This window comes from Nanorana parkeri, unplaced genomic scaffold, assembly GCF_000935625.1.
Source record: "Nanorana parkeri isolate BGI_ZX_2015 unplaced genomic scaffold, ASM93562v1 scaffold598, whole genome shotgun sequence".
NCBI lineage: Eukaryota > Metazoa > Chordata > Amphibia > Anura > Dicroglossidae > Nanorana > Nanorana parkeri.
This window is the reverse complement of record NW_017306866.1, coordinates 168,451-185,235: the sequence shown is the minus strand read 5'-3', so window position 1 is coordinate 185,235 and position 16,785 is coordinate 168,451.

The window sequence follows — 16,785 nt, the reverse complement described above, 5'->3', positions numbered from 1 at the left end:
GGAAGGATTTCCTTTCAGATATAGCAATCTAGTTTGAGGGATGTGCAGTGGGTACTAACCGGTTTTCACCTTAATTGGGACATCCAATGGTGGTAGAGTTGTCAGTTCATGGCTTGTAATCAGTTTAAGAGGACATGCTAAGACGCTGAGATGTCTGCATTAACTAGGCAGGGACCTAAACCTATACCTAAGAAAAGTATATCTAAGGTACCTGTATACCAACAAGGAATCCCTGGGACCTGAACAAACAAATACTTTAGTTTCGGATATAGACAGACAAGCACTTGAGAACCTCAATGCACTACTAGAGGAAAATGAAGAGGATGAACATAATCCCCCTAACTATCCCCCTGAAATAAGGATAACCCAATTACGAAATAAGTCACAGACCAGCCAAACCTGACAAAAAACCCACATTTGAGCCTTTTCAAGGACTTGGTACAAAAAGACCTTAAATTAGTAAACTGGTCATTGAGAAGAAAGCATAATCTCTCAAAAGAAGAAAGGAGGACCCTATGGGAACTACAGGAAACACCAGGCATAGTGATCAAGATGAGTGACAAAGGGGGGAATGTAGTCCTCCTGTCGGAAGATATGTATGTAGGAGAGGTCAAGCGCCTACTCTCAGACGATAAAACATACATAAGGTTGGACAATTGTCCATTTCAGGAGTTAACTGGGGAATTCAACTATAAACTGGACATGGCAAAAGATGTGGGCCTGCTATCGATAAAAGAGTATAAATTTCTAAGAACAAAAAAAATAACATACCTACTTTCTACATCATCCCCAAGATACATAAAAACAAATCCAACCCCCCGGGCAGACCTATAGCAGTCGGAGGCCCATTAGAGAATCTAGGAAAGTACCTAGATACACTTCTAAAAGATCTAGTCTTCAAACTCCCCTCCTATGTAAAGGACACAGGGGACGTCCTTAGAAAGCTGAAAGGAATTACAATTAAAAAAAAATTTGATGTTTTCTAGTTGGGATAGATGTGGAATCCCTATATCATTGGGGACTGAAGGCAGTACATCATTTTCTGGAGCAACAATTCCCAAAATGAATTCCTAGTGGCGATGCTAGAGTTTGCCCTTAACCATAACTTTTTCCAGTTCAATAGCAAATTTTATAAACAAATAAAGGAAACTTCGATGGGAGCCCCATGGGCACCAGCATATGCCTGCCTGCAAATAGGTCTGTGGGAAGCAAAGGAGGTATATGTCAACGATTGGTACCTACAACATACAAAACTATGGCTTAGGTACATCGACGATGTGATCATGATATGGGATGGCTCACAGGAGCACCTGGAAAATTTAATGTACGAACTAAACGAAAACAATAAAAAGATATAGTTGACATACACAGCAAGCCAACTTGAGATTCCTTTTCTGGACTTACTAATAATAACTTACTAACTACTAAGATGAAGAACTAATAACCAAAACCTTCAGGAAAGATACAGCAGCGAACACCATCCTACATGCCACTAGTCACCATCCGAAGTCCCTTATACAAGGAATACCAACTGGCCAATTCTTAAGGGTCAAAGACAGGTTTAGGCAGAGAGGGTACTCACATAGAACCCTAAGAAATAGCAGAACGAAGGCCAACTAAAAACAAAGAACCCAGATCCTAGATGAGGGAGCTAAGAAAAAAGAAAAGACGGATAAATTTGAGGGTCCTGTCCGCATCATCACTCAATATGGTGCACAATGGGAGAAATTAAAGACAATCCTGCAGAAACATTGGCAAGTACTACATTTAAACCCGACCATGAAAGAAATAGTGGGCCCATATCCCCAATTGGTAGCCCAAAGGGCTCAAAATCTATGAGACCAACTGGTTTCCTCAGAGTACAAACCCAGCACTAGAGATACATGGCTAAGGGATGAAAGACCAAAAATGGTAGGCATGTACCCGTGTTAGAGGTGCCAAATCTGTCCATTTGTGGAAAAGAGTAAATTACTTTACACCAGTGACGGAGAAAAGAGCTATATTATAAAACAATTCATTAATTGTACCACAAGCATGGTCATTTACCAACTGGAATGCCCCTGCGGTAAATATTATATTGGCAAAACATAGCGCCAACTACGGGTCAGACTAGGTATAAATCTGAGAGCCATAAAAAACTTCCATTAAAAAACAGCACATATGGATAGTCCCATCGCCCAACATTTTGACAGATTCCACAGTGGCAACCCAGAGGGCTTAAAAGTAAAAGGAATTTATGTCCTAAACCTTTCAGCTAGAAGGGGGGATTTTGACAGAATCCTCAAACAAAAAGAAAAAATGTGGATGTATAGGCTAGACACATTAACCCCTAAAGGACTTGGAGTAATGAAGTTTGGAGATTGGAGTAATCCAATAAGTCTCTATGTCCAGCTGTAACAAATAAACATATGGTATGAACAAGTATTTATGCCATTATATATACATACATAGGATTATAAGAGAGAATTCTATGAACAAACCACCCATACTGCAAAAAAAGCCGGTTTCGAACTGGAGGGGGTTAATGAATTAAGTAATTGAACTGCCTATAAAATGATCACCCCATGATCATGTCCTGATGAAGCCCCAGGAGGAGGGGCGAAACGCGTCAACGTTTCTGTGTGTGTGTGGACGACCCTAAACCACCGAGGATCATGCAGACATCTCAGCGTCTTAGCATGTCCTCTTAAACGGATTACAAGCCTTGAACTGACAACTCTACTACCATTGGATGTCCCAATTAAGGTGAAAACCGGTTAGTACCCACTGCACATCCCTCAAACTAGATTGCTATATCTGAAAGGAAATCCTTCCGTGAAAAGAAATCCAACTAAATACATGGGATCACATGCAGCGTTTATGAGCCGGCTCCTCGATAACCAACCCGGGAAGATCGTGAGTTATACACAGTTACAATCTCTATCTGAGTAATGTTAAACGGATCGTTTTGATCCAAATACGTGAAAACCGCAATAACTACTCTCATATATGTGTAGATCTAACTTCCTCGATAGAAGGAATAAACTAATGATAGAAGACCAATCTGGATAAAATGTTATATGACACCAGTGACTATACTCTATCTATGCGCTGTACCTCGGCTAAACATCTTTAAAAGGAATGAGAAATGACCCATTAGGTCCTCTTTCAGATTACGTCTATAATTCAGGATGGATAAAAAACTGCAACCCGAGATATTGCTATCTGACAGAAAAACCGAGATATGGCTATCTCTTACTGAAGTGGCTTCATAATACGAAGATTTGCTAGATATCGCTATCTGACAGAAAACCGAGATATGGCTATCTCCTGCTGAATTGTTCTTATAACACGAAGAGAGGTGTTCAAACCCTATCAGCCAGTTCTCTTTACAGATAAACGCCCATTATAGATTGACTTCCAATCAATCTATCTACCTGAGGGGTAATTGTTTTCATGGCAATACTGTATCAATGTTGGATGGTGAAGATAGGGTAAGCCACAAGGTATGAATGTGGTTGCACATGTAAGACAACGTTGTTGATTTTAAGTGTGTATTGTTTTTCTTGGGAGTTGGTGCAATTTTCTATATAAAATAAAGCAATATATTTTTTCAATTTACGGTCTGAATTGACTCCTTTCGGTCAGCGCACACAACGGTGCTTGCGACCATTCCTTATTGTCTTTTTACATGTTATGCCTAGTTACAGACCCAATATACTTGGCGACAACTATTTCCCACATGGGATGCCATTTTTCTGTATGTCTCCGGGGAGTCCTCTTGTTTTCTGTTTATTAACTTGTTGCCAGTTTCATTATTTACATATAAGGTTATTCACATCTGAGTGAAGACGCTGCTCTGCCAAAGAAGTTTCTGTGCTGCAGATTCAGCCCATTTCTTTGTCTCACGTTGCCACTAATTCCATCTGTAACTACACATTCCTTAATTGGCCAATGTGTGATGTGCTAATGGGCTTGATGTTAAGTGTTGTTACAACCTCGACAACAGAGCAGTGGCTTCATTAATATAGGAATAATCTTGTATGTGAACAATAAAATTGGCAACATTGTAATGAACTTAAATGAGAAACACAGGTGTTGATATGATTGATGGAAAGTGCTTTTAAAACTCTGATAGTAATAAGGTGTAATTTGGAGAAGAAAGAGTGAATGCCAACTTGATACATATTTTTACATTTGTCTTGATTAGATAAGTGGATGATCTACAGTATATGAACCAGTGAGGCTGATGTATATAACTACATTTGATACTGATTACATTTCCTAGAAAGTGTGCTAAGAACTTTATTTTCTCCTTGTTCATTTGCTTTGGATCTGTACCCTAGAGCGAAAGTAATAAAATGTGGGGGGGTGTTTATGAGTGAGAGCTCAGAACAGGTCTGTAGCAACAAGTACAATGGTGAATAGACATCCAGACAAAAATAAAATTCTGCACATAGTGGGTGGAATTGCACCTTGTGGGAAAGGCACATATCAGCCTGTGCAAAGTTGAACCATGCAATGTCTAAAAAGAAGAACTCCAGGAATTAAAAATATGAATTTATTTTTGTAATGTTAAAATACTTGCACACAATTTTTAATAAACATTCTATTTCATTTTTTAAACGGTCACAATGCTTTGAAATAGAAATATTATTTGAGCTCCTTCATAAAAAGGGACATGTAGCTGTGCTCAAAAAATATTTGGCTGTGGAGAAAACTGCAATTTATAGAGAATCCAGTCAAATGGATTCACTCATCCTTAAAGTATTGGGACACCCATCCAAATCATTGGATTCAAGTGTTCCAATCACCTCCATGGCCGCAGGTGTATAAAAATCAAGCACCTAGGCATGCAGACCCTTCTACACACATTTGTGAAAGAATGGGTCACTCTCATTAGCTCAGTGAATTCAGGCGTGGTACTGTGATAGGTTGCCACCTGTGCAATAAGTCCATCCAGAAAATGTCCTTGCTACTACATATTCCATGGTCACCTATTAATGGTATTATAACAAAGTGGAAGCAACTGGGAACAACAGCAACTCAGCCATGAAGTGGTGGGCCACGTAAAGTGGCTGAGCGGGGTCAGCGCATGCTGAAGCACACAGTGCACAGAAGTCGCCAACTGTCTGCAGAGTCAATAGCTACAGACCTCCAAAATTCACGTGACCTTCAGATTGGCACAAGAACAGTGTGTAAAGAGCTTCATGGAATGGGTTTCCATGGCCGAGCAGCTGCATATAAGCCTTACATCACCAAGTGCAATGCAAAGCGTCGGATGCAGTGATGTAAAGCATGCCGCCACTGGACTCTAGAGAAGTGAAGGTGTGTTCTCTGGAATGACTAATCACACCTCTCTGTCTGGCAATCCAATGGACATGTCTGGGTTTGGCGGTTGCTAGGAGAACGGTACTTGCCTGACTGCATTGTGCCAAGTGTAAAGTTTGGTGGAGGGGGGATTATGGTGTGGGGTTGCTTTTCAAGGGTTGGGCTTGGCCCCTTAGTTCCAGTGAAGAGAACTCTTAAGGCATCAGCATACCAAGACATTTTGGACAATTGCATGCTCCCAAATTTGTGGTACAGTTTAGGGATGGCCCCTTCCAACATGACTGTGCACCTGTGCACAAAGCAAGGTCCATAAAGACATGGATGAGCGAGTTTGGGGTGGAGGAACTTGACTGGCCTGCACAGAGTCCTGACCTCAACCCGATAGAACACCTTTGGGATGAATTAGAGCGGAGAATACCAGCTAGGCCTTCTCATCCAACATCAGTACCTACCCTCACAAATGGGCTTATGGAAGAATGGTCAAACATTACTATAGACACTCTCCTAAACCTTGTGGACATCCTTCCCAGAAGAGTTGAAGCTGTTATAGCTGCAAATGGTGGGCTACAGTCCCGAGTGGACATATCCATATGTCATTCCTTTGTTTACAGTGTGCACACACCTTATGTTTTATAAAAGGTAAGTGTAACGACTTTGCAACGCACGCCTAGGATCGCAACTGCGGAGATGCGTACCTCACGGTTTAGTCAGTGGGCAGTCTCGAAGATACTCTCTCTCTCAGCAACTTAGAGATGTGTATGAGACCGGTAACATCATTTAACCGTGGTGACAAACAGGTGGTAGACAGGATTAGTAACAGCCTGGTAAAGTGTAACTCAACTTTAGGAGGAGGCCCTCAGTAACATGTATAGGAACAGCGAGGTACGTGGGTAAGTATCGATACCTCTATAGGTTTGACATGAGCAACTTCCTAATTCCTTAAACATGCACACACAGACTTTGATACAGTAAAGTTCCTGTTACGTGAAATCAATATAAGGATGTCCCAGGTATTGGAAACGTTTATCACAAATAATAAGGATAACCAGGATTGACCCGCATTTAGTTTAGGAATAGTCCATGACCAACTAAGTAACAGGTTAATAGATAGCCCCCCAGGTACTTGCAGTTGTGGAGCTCTCAGCCAGGTAGTTTCCCAGTAGATGGTAGTAGTGAAGTACAGCCTGTGAGTCTCTTTCCCAATGTACTTGATGATCCGCATTTGCTGGGTTGTCAAGTGGATCCCCTGTTCGGCCACCTTAGCTCCAATACGAGGTGGCAGTAATAGGGGGGAAGCCTGGTCCCTTGTGTGGTCAGCTGCTGCAAAGAGTGAATCTTCAGCGTTCACTGTCACAAACAGTAGGATGCCTGAAGATTCGGTTAGCCGCTGCTTAAGGAGCCTCTTGCGCGTGCACCTGGGGGAGAAGCTACAATCCGTTGCGCCGGAGGGAGCCGGAGAGGCCCATAGTGCGCGTGCGCGACCCCGGATCGCGGACCCGGAGCGATACGAGGTATGTTTCTTACAGTAAAGGAAAACTGTTTGTTTTCTGTATTTTCTGTCTTTTTTTAAATGTAAAAAGCAGTTATTAAAATATCACCAAATAAAATTTCTATCCATCTCCAAAAAATGATATCAAAATGTATTTAGGTACAGTGTGGAAGGGGGTTTAACACCGCGGATGTCAACTGGTTAATGTCCACAAATTTGGCTTGGAAAGGAAGTTGGTGCAACATGCTGGCAGTGAGATGGTTAAACACTGGTTGGGGTAAAAGTCACCTCTATGCCAGTTCATAGTGAACAAGTTGGCAACTTACATCTTTTCTGCTGGTCACAAATAATGTGAAACAGCCCTGTTTCTGTCAGCATTGGACAATGCCCCCTTGAGAGAAGCAATCCCCCCTCCATACTAAAGGGCATATGGGCTAAAACAACATGTCAGGCATCCTGCATACCCATGTCCATGGGGATGCCATTTGTAGGTGTTGTCTTGGGATGTTACCACTTAGAGAGATTGCACATCCTACTTAAACTCTCTTTTAAACTTTGAAAACCAAAAAATAATTACAGAAAAAATTATGGATTTATCAGTGCATGAAGGTCAGATTGAAAGCATTGATCTTTGTGTATTCACTTAAACCAAGTTAACCAATTTGCTGTTGCTCTTGGGGAGATCCAACAGGCTTCTTTTATAGTACTTTCATACAACATAAAAAGTAGAGTAAGTCGTGATATAAGCACAACTGCAAGTTTTTCCCTGATAAACTATAATTTTATTATTTCATCAAGTCATTTTAAAAACACACAAAAACTCTTTCTTCTTTAGTAACAACCACATGACATTGACCCATCCTTTATTCCTTACTGGATACACAGATAGAGAAACAGTGCGGCAGCCACTAGATATCTAAAAATAATGCATATAGATGCAAGCCTATACAATTCTCAGAAAGCCACATATAAGGAATATATCCATAACTAATCAGTCCTGAAATGTAATATCCCATATCCACAAGTGGGTTACTTCAAGTTGAACTGATTCAGGGATATAAATCATAAGCGAATAGGTCTTTGGTGCCTAAGCAGCTATATGCATATATTAATTATAATAATCACAGTGCATTCATGTGTAGACATGGATATGCATGCATAATAAATGCTCATCTTGGCTTCACACTCCTCTCCAACTTCAAATAGTTCACATGTGTGAACAACAACCAGAAGCAAAAACTGGGAGGAACTTACTAATAATGATCATTGGGTGATCCAGAGGCTTTTCACCTCTTAAAAACTTACTCCATTCACTTGAAAGCTATTTTTCAGTTATAGGTACTGTTTATCTCTTGCATGTGGATTTCTGAAGATTGACCTCTTTGTGATGGGAGACATACACTGTACATCCCCGCCACAAAGTGCCCAAATGACTGATCACGTACATACGTACAATAACCAAAAATGAACTAATTAAAGTAGCAAGCAGTCATAGTGTTATCCATTCACAATGACTGCTTGATATAATTAAAAATAAATACAAGTGTAAAAAATGTTTATAAAATATTTTAGAATATGAAACAAATTGAAAAAATAAAATAAAATTATATATATAAATATATTTTTATACTATCAATATAAAAATGAACCCCTTACAATTTAAATCTGCAGCTGAGACTTGTTTTTCTGCCCAAGGGGTTACATTTTTCCCATTTAACCCCCTCATGACAGCGATGTTCAAAGCATGTCACTGTCACTAAGTTTGGTGACACTTTGTGACAGTGACATTGTATGCCGGGTAACCACTATTCGCTTTCTATCAAGTCATCAATCTGGAGCATGTGATAAACATCAAATTTGGATTTTTCATTTAGTTTTCTAAAATCATTGTAGAACCTCAGAATGCCATCTGGAGGTGGGACTTAATCACGCACTGTTCTATGACTCTATAACCCCAAAGTCTAACATTTTCTGTACCTCTTCTGAAATGGCTTTTGTCTGAGCTTCAGGTATTCAATAAGGTCTTAACTATCAATAACTTAACTATACTTTGACAGGAGGCTTAATCACAAAGTCATAGCAAAGCATGTTAATTCAGCCAGGTAATTATAAAAAAACCCTCTTGATTTTTCTGCAAAAACTTTCATCACCCGAATCTGAGTAGTCTGATATCCCAACCTCTGGTATACCTTTCGCTGCTGATACTTTGGGTTGCTTTCTTGTTTGAGAGCCTCACACTCCTGACAAGGTTTTATTATATGTTTCTATGTTTTGTTCTTTTTTACAAGATTTAACAAGTACAAGACCGTGGAGGTTAATGCATGCATACATAGACACATGTTCATGTCATCAGTGCAATGTCAAGCGAGGCCCATAAGGCTTATATACCAAGGTGAGGGTGACATCATTAACGAAACCACAAAAGAGAGTATCTATGTATGTCTGATGTACATACAAGAAGCCATAAAGGCTTATGTTAAGGTGCAAACGTACTGCATATATAATGGATAAAAAGAAGAGTGTAAGATATTCAAGAGGATGTGTGAGAAAAGGGAATGAAAAGGGAGTTTTTTTTTTTTTTTTTACAAGTGAGGAAGAAAAGAGGAAAAAAGAGAAGGAAAGAGAAAGGGGGGTTAGGGAAGTATAGGGGAAGGGGTAGAGAGTACTCCCCATCCCCAGAGCATAACGAACAACCTACTCCTATCTAGTTCTGTAAAGCACCAATATTAGCTATCCATGGAGACCAGATGTATCAGGATTTATTGTCAGTATCTTATAAAATATGTTAGTTTTTCATTATTCAAGGTCCTGTTTACACAAGTTTCAACACCAGGAACTTCTGCAAGTAAGCTATGGAGTTTTTTTTGGGTGACATCAAATATGAAGCCAATCAGTTTTGTGACAGATCGCCAAACATTTTGAAACAATGGGGTTGATTTACTAACCTTATAAACACGCCACAAACAAGTATACACCTCTGTAGTGTGTTCCCTCCCAGCATGATCTATTGGTGGAATCTAGACACCTTTGTAGTGTGTACACACCCAGCAGGTGTGTTATGCAAAGCCCTGCATGAATTGCAAGGTGATGTTGTGTAAATTAGCTCTACGTTGTATTGCTTGCGTTGATGAATGCAGGAATGTAAATGCATGAGCTAACCATTTTTGTCTAAACTGTGAAGCAGCATTATATATGCATCATGTGCATGATTTTTCCATATATGGCATTAGTGGAAATATGCTTTTAGAGACTTGCATGCCGCTATTAGAGCGGCGTGTAGCCTATGGCGCATGCTACATGACGCGCACGTATGTAAATACATAAAAATGCGCCATAACAGCTTGTAAATGTGACACGTTGCTCGTGTTTGGTTGATAAATACGTTTTGCTGTGTAAAAATGCACACGCACCTGGTGCGTGTGTGTGTTTAGGTTAGTAAATCACCCCCAATGTGTTTACTAAGGCTTTTACAGGGTATGTGTGTAAGTTACAACACAAGACAGTGTATATTAAAGAGTAGAACCAAATCCACAGCCATTGTGCCTTTGAGCATGACCACCATACATGTAGCAATTTTCCTACTTGCCCACAGCGCCATGAGCAAAGTGATAAATATTGGAGTACACATTTAATAATGCGAGAGGGAGTGAAGTACCAACAAAACATAACTTTGTATAAATTCTCCAGGGCTAAGACATTACATGAACTTTGAAAGAAGACCACATTTCTTTGCGGTCTGCATCAGACAGTATTTTGCCAATTTCATCCTCCTAATGTAGCATGTATTTGGTTTTAGGGAGGTCATAAGGGAAACATTCATGATTGTATTAGATAAAAAAAGACCAGGGAAATGGGGATTAGTATGGCACTGCCTTTCAAAACTAGAAAGGATAAAAGGGAAGTGATTTGAGTGTGTTCTTTAAGTACAATTATAAATTTAAAGTTACAAAAAAAGGAATTTACCAGCTTTGGTCAGTCACTCACGTTCTTATAGTTTTTTCATGTAGTGCTTAAAAAAATGCACAGATTAGAAAAAAAGTAGTTTTCCCAGCTTTGGTCAGCACCTCAGGTTCTGCCAGTTTTTTCAGTAGTGCTCAATAAAATGCTTGCTCAGGGCTTCAATGCCTCTGAATCATTTCTGTAAGATGATTTGCTTACTGTAATCTTAGCACAGTATTGACTTCCTTGCCTATTCTTTTATTCTTTGAAGAAATTAAATTAAGATTTGTACCCAGTAGGTTAAAAAAAAACCCTGAGAATTCTTCATCTATTTGACATTAGTTCATGTTCTTGGATGCACATGTAATGCATAATGCACATTGTAATGACTGACTCAGATAAATGCTCTTTATTACTGCTTAAGCCTTCTATCAATAAACAGTTTGTTGGATGAATTAAGGGAGGCAGGCAACTCCTGCAAACTAAATGCGTCTCTATCCGTGGTGCTGAAATATTTCTGTAAAGGGCTGTCTGCTTAGACATTGCAGAGGATAATTACAAATCTTATTAGAAAGCTTGTTTGGTATTGAAGGGTGCTCATAGCTTTATTATCCTAGGTTACACTTCATTAAGATCCATTTCCATGGCTCAGCTTTTCTGTTCATTAACTAAGTGACCTTGTAGAGCAGATTAGAGTGAAATATTGAGATAACCATTTTTTTTTTCTATGTGGCTAATCGTGCAAAATAATGTTTTTAGGCAATGCAGGTAAAGACTTGACCATTTGAAAAAGGTAAATTGGCTTTCATTTATTAAAATTTGGGGGACAGAAAGGCATCTGAGTTGTTCTAGTGACCATCCAAATTCTAGCAATCTTGTTTTAGTATAGATTAAGGTAACAAATCAAGCACTGGGTAATTGCTTGCATGTTTCATAATATTCTGTGATAATAATGAATAGAAATCTGTGCCTAACCGTAATAACCTTTTCATTCTTTGTTATGGCTCTTTTCATATTAACCTAATCAGATTTTTAAATCAATGCTTAAGTCGAAAGGATTATTAAAGGTTTGATACACTTGCTGTTCTAAAACTGCATTTGAATAATAAACAGACATTGAAAATAAATACTGATAATTTCTCACAAAACGTTTACCTATAATCACTACCATGATCACTTTCATAAACTTCAAACCCAGAACCTTCTTCCACCTTGGCTTTCCATGTGACTGTCTTTCTCCAGCTTTAAATGTTCTGCCTAATGTCATTGATGCCTGTCATTTCCTGGATGCCATCCATCCACCATGATGTTCTTCAACTTTTCCCTTTATTTACCTTCCTCTCTTACACAATCTTACATAGCTGCTCTCCGGCCCAATGTCTTCTGATATTCAGAAAATAGAATGCATGGAAAAAAATTATGAATCTTTACCATTTAAATTGTTCTAGTGGCCAAAGGTATTTTACATTTTAACATTAAAACAATTATACATAGAACTAAAACCGGTGAACAACACACAATTAATCACTCAAAAATAGAGGTTTTTTATTGAAAATATAAATGTGAGAATTACTTACTAGACGATCAGTGGTTGATCAATTTTTAAATATGATCCCCATGATCAGCTCTGATACCCAATGACTGAATGAGGCAATAAGGTGATGGAATGCTGGACTAAAGCCTTGATCAATATTCCATTCTGGTTTGGCAGTCATTTTTAAGGGAGCTTGCTTAAAGGCCCTCAACCTAGCCGTGAGAGTAATGTCTTGAAGTTTGTAGAAGCAAGCACTAAGATGTTGCGATATGTTTTTTTTTTCATGACAGTAGTTGCTAAAATGCACATTTTCAGCCTATAAATTGCTTAGCTATTTTCTGAAAGCAGAGAACCTGAAGAATAAAATTATGGCAGTTGCAAAATTTTATGTTAAATGTCAATAGTTTATGAAACTCAAATTTTCAGTAAAAAATGCTTTTCAAAAATTCTAATGCACAAAAAAAAACAAAATAATACCCATTTTTTGGTAAAATATAAAAGATGCAGTTGCTTAGAGTAAATGCATACCAAAAAGGTCAGGCCTCAAATTTGTGCACACCTGTGAAACAATGTAAAACCTAGGTACCCAAAATTTACATAGTCAACACTTTAAATGTTTACAGGACATAAGTTTAGATATAACCATGAATATAGGCCCTAGAATTATCTCTCTCATTCCAGCATGCACAGCGATACCGAACATGTGTGGCACAGTTGTTGTTTCATAGGTACACACAGCGCATGCATTTACTTTCATATGAACATGTACATGAGGGCTTTAAGAATTTGGTTTATTGATAATGTACTTGATTTTTAAAAATTGTCTACTTTTTACACTTTACTTTAATGCTGTCAAATAAAGGGCCCCCTATGAGATAGCACATTGGAGCTCATGTCACATTTGCACTTGTGCTTGATTAGCTTCATCGGTCCATGGAAATGACAGCTCTGAAACCAAAATGGATGAAATGCTCATCATTTCTGGCTTCACTGAGTGCAGAGATGATCAGCAAATAGATGTTTACTGGTTGTCTCATGCTCTCCCCACTGACACCTGCCATGTCAGTCCCAGACTCACAAGAGGGGCAGCGGAGCCCAAAATGCATGGTGGGGTAGAGGGGTTCAGGTGCCCATACACCTTATAATTATCTGCAGATTTTCTGTGGTCAGATGGAAAAAGTGCAACAGATTCCTCCATCTGTGCTAAACTGTGTGAATGGAGGAATCTCCACATGGGCCAAGCTTCAGTAATCTTGCTAGTCGGCCCCGCTGGCTCTCAAAACACCTGAACAATGCCTGCATCCAATCAGATTGTTCAGGTATTTTGACAGCCAGCGGGTCCGACTAGCAAGATACTGAAGCTTGGCCAAGTGGGAGATTACTCCATCCACACAGGTTAGCGTAGATGGAGGAATCTGTTGCACATTTTCCATCTGACCACAGAAAATCTGCAGATAATTATAAGGTGTATGGCCAGCTTTAGGCTGGGAAGCAGCATGTTGCAGGACTCCTGCAGTAATCAGGAGGCTTTGAAGCCAGCTGAATCACTTCCAGTAGCAAGCTGGTAATCAGTTGAACAAATGTAAACTGCCTCCTGCCTGCTCTAGCTGCCAGGAGTCAGTTTACAGGGCTGTGCTACCATGGATGTAGTACTTATGTCTGTGGCAGCAAAAGGGTTAATGGGTTGGGAGTAGTGTCACACACTGAATGAAAGCAGTCTCTGTTTATCCATTTTTTTTTTCTTGATTAAGTATGATCAAATCACATACAGTCAGAGTCTATACAAACCATAAAAGGATCTTCCACATCTCAATATTTTGTACAAAGAAATTATAGTCTATGGAATTAAAGAGACTAGAGGCTATGTTAAGATAGCTGCATTAGTTATTTATGCATATGTCATTTAAATTTATTTAAAATATTGATGAAAGTACATGTTTTAAAAGGCAAGATATCATTAACATTAGAGTGTTTAATCAGTTGCGGTGTCCAATCTGTGGGTTATAGTACCTGGTTATCCATCGTTGACTGCCTTTATAGGTAAGCTATTGAGTATCTCCTGTTCTTTTTAGGGGGTTACTTGGACATCTGCTCTGATACCTTTTGCCCCATTCCTCCAAAAGTGCCTACATTGGTCCCCTGCTCACTGTTTCAAAAACTCGTATGGGAGGCCACGTTTTTCTTCTCAGCTTTACACCTTGGGGGGCAGTTACAACTAATTTGTTTGTTTTATATCCATACTTTGTAAGTATTAATTGATGAAGAATAAAGACAAGTGTTCATCATTATACATAGATTCATGAAATGTATTATTAATTGTAATGTAATAATGATGCTATGATGATGTTATGAGCTGTATTTCTACTTTAGATTAAAATCTGGGAAAACTATCCTATGAGGAGACATCAAACATATCCTTAGTCCTGGAGAAGATTACTTTGTTCATGTGACATGAGTTATGCATCAAATATCTTATTTGAAGGCATATGTACTACATTATAGTGGTCAATAGACTCTCTATGTATAGTTGTTTGCATATAAAAACTGGTTTTAGGCTTTTATACTCCTTAGAGTTTTTAACAGGTTTTGTAAATAAAGTTGGTTATTTTATTAAGGTATGCTTTCCTCTCCGATGCCATATATAAAAATCTGATATAACAGTATTTATTTTATATATTTTGTGAAAGGCTCTGTAGATTTTTTTCTGCGGATTTTAAAATGTTCTCATGCAATTTAGGTAGGCTAATTGTTTTTTTGTTTCAAAGAAAACTGGCTATGAGAAAAAAATGTACATTGCCATTCTTGACTTGCATTTCCACAATGTTTGTTTGACTTTCATTTTTTGCATACTTGCTCTTGGTTTTTGACTAATGATTGACACAGCCAGTTATCTAGCATTTTCAAAAGTAGATAGCCCCATATTTCTCTCATGAGAGAACTTTAAAGGCCTAAATTTACTTAATGCAAATATTGAAAACATTCTTAGTTTTGTGTTAAAGATTACCGTTAAATCTGAATGTTAGGCAAACAGCTGCCAAAAGATTTGCTTTTATGTCCATCTGATACTGAGATTTACAAACCCATGACCCACAGAACAGCCCTTTTTAGCTGGGTGCAGCAGGATCGTTCTCTAGCCCTCCCCCCGGTGACTAACAAGGTTATCCACAAAATGGTGAAGAGTTTGGAGAAGGCAGGAGAAGTGAACAATCTAGGACAATATGGCTGTACTGGAAAGTGAGCTGAATTGGAGAATTTTTCCAAATCAGCTATTTTGGCCTAGATTGTTCACTTCTCCTGCCTTCTCAAAACTCTTAACTCTTTTGTGAATAACCCTGTAAATATTGAAAGGAGGAGATGCAAACTGATAAGGGCACCTCTCTGTGTGCCCCTATCAGCATGCTTCTTCTACTACATCACACCTTCATGACTCCTTGTGATGCTTCTCCTTTCCCCCAGAGACTGCAAGAAGCCCATACTGAGTCAAATTTGGGGAAAGTATACGGTTTTTGTTTTAATAATATGTTTAATGAATGTATTGATGGTGCCTTTTTATCTTTAAGGATATCAGTTTAAGAGAGGGGGGTATATTTTATATGCTATATATTAACATTTCTGTTAAGTTAGGTGCAATGGATTTTAAGGGTAATTAATTGAATGGAAATTGCAATCATTGATTCAATATATGAAATATCCATAAAAAGAAGCTCATTGTTGTTATTTATTATTTTACATTTTAGGAGTAACCCATGCTATATGACTACCCAGTGACACAGACAGTTTAGAAAATGGTTAAGAAAAGGTTATTGTAAAATACATCTTTAATTATTACTTTCTAAATCACTGAAGGGTGACAGGCTTTTTCCCAGCCCCCTTCCCACTTGCTATACAACAATAAATAGTTTACATCTTTTAATTTCCCCCATCATTAAATTCATGTCTGTGAGGAGCAAACATGGTTTGAATTTCATAATGAAATGCCAGAAAAAGCATTATTGTAAAAAACTCATCTCTTTGATGATCTAGCTAGAAACACAGGGAAACCATAAAATCCATTATTTTAGGGGAAATTAAAATTCAGTTGCTGCATTACTCTTTAAAAAAATTACATTTACAGGTTTGAAAATATATTAATTAAATTCAGTTAAAACCCACAAAGAAGGTTAATAATGTGTTATTTTTGTGAGGTAGCAAGACATTTACTAATATTCACTGGTCACACTACATTGTACATTATTTTGTTTACCAGTCATTCCTAAATGCTACTAGAGACTCATGGATATTTTGTGGCTTCTTTAACCACTTCAGTTTTCATACCCTTGTGATACCTGACATGGACGTAAGCAATTTTTACATTTTCACTATGGGCCATTTTATTTCTTGATAAATGTGTCATTACGTAAGATAACAAATACATACTATGTAATAAACTATGCTTTCTTTCAAAGTATGGGAAGGTACTTTCAAATGAAACAAGACAACACTGTAGCATTTAAAAAATTAACAAAATTAATAA